Raw genomic sequence first — 1,376 nt, forward strand, 5'->3', positions numbered from 1 at the left:
TACTCAAATCATACAATTAATCAAGAAAGAAGAAAAAGTTCATTTAATCAATTCTGTGCTCTTATATTTTATAGTTCTAAAGTATTAGATTATGTATAATGATATATAGAAAATAAAACCACTGTTATATGTCTGACTTTGACTTCCACAAATACTACATTAACTAACAATTGTCAATACAAAAATAAAAATACAACCCTAAATCACTTTCCTTAGTTACAATACTGAAGTTTCTATGTTTTGTACTAGAATACCACAAACAAAAAATTGGATCTAGTCATGGTTTATGGTCAAATTTATTTATTTTTTAGCAGTTGAAACATTAAATGATGACAGTCTTTACTTTCAATCCTTAATAGTGTTGCAGTCATTAAATATGTGATTGTTTAGCTTTCTCATGGAGAAAAAATGTCCAGGAATAAACCTTTATACTATCCACCTGCTAGTCTTGCAACACAATCTTGATACAAAAGTTTTCTCATAATTGGACAATTTCTATGATGTGGGCAGAGAAATATCACCAAGAGTGGTTGAAATTTTGCCAGTCTTGTAAGTCAAGAAATATTATCTTTGATCCATTGTCCAATCTACTGCAATATCTGATTTATATTACTCTCTAGATCTTCTGGATTGTTACTGGGCAGCTGATACACTATTTCTTCTCTGTAGGATGCTATGGCTTCTTCATAAAGAACTTGAAAAATTTCATATGAATATTATCTTTTAGTTTCTTCTCATTATAACCCCTTGTTTCCAGTCTTTTGTACAATATTATCGTTCTCAGCACAAAAACTATATGAAACTAGCATTCAGGGAAGAAATCACAACCGTGGTAATCAACAATAACTCCACCTTCCTTCATTTGGTTTTCTAACTCATCAACTACTCTATCTTCATCTAAATTGGGACAATCATACTCTTCATGATAGCCATCATATAGTTGCCCTTCTTTAGCTAAATCACCCACATTAATGTATTTCAGTCCTGATCTTGATACAAGTTCTTTGCGTAGTGTAGTTTTTCCAACCCCTGATGTACCGGTGAGCAGGATGCTCGGCTGCAACATGGTCCTCACCGCGGTGGCTCCTAGTCATGGATTATGAATGTACTCAAAGTATGGACAATATTATTTCAGTGACATATTGACAGAAAAATGATCATTAAGTTATGACTCAATGCAAAAAAAATGCATATTTAGTGATTATATATATATATTTGACCATCTCTATTCACTTCTACATATAAATTTGATCTTGTACCAATATTTTGCACTTCAGTACTGTAAACTGCAATATATACATTTTTCCTAGATAAGATAAAAAATATTCTATAATTTCCATCCTTTATGTCCACTTGTTATTACATCTATTTCTAAA

The 1,376-nt window shown here is 31.2% G+C and overlaps 1 pseudogene; it reads right to left on the minus strand.

The window, feature by feature from the left end:
* Nucleotides 1-554: 554 nt before the first annotated feature.
* LOC101426495 (adenylate kinase isoenzyme 6-like) lies at nt 555-1,071 on the minus strand (annotated as a pseudogene).
* Between the last annotated feature and the right edge of the window lie 305 nt (nt 1,072-1,376).

Source organism: Dasypus novemcinctus, chromosome 12 (genome assembly GCF_030445035.2).
Source record: "Dasypus novemcinctus isolate mDasNov1 chromosome 12, mDasNov1.1.hap2, whole genome shotgun sequence".
Lineage (NCBI taxonomy): Eukaryota > Metazoa > Chordata > Mammalia > Cingulata > Dasypodidae > Dasypus > Dasypus novemcinctus.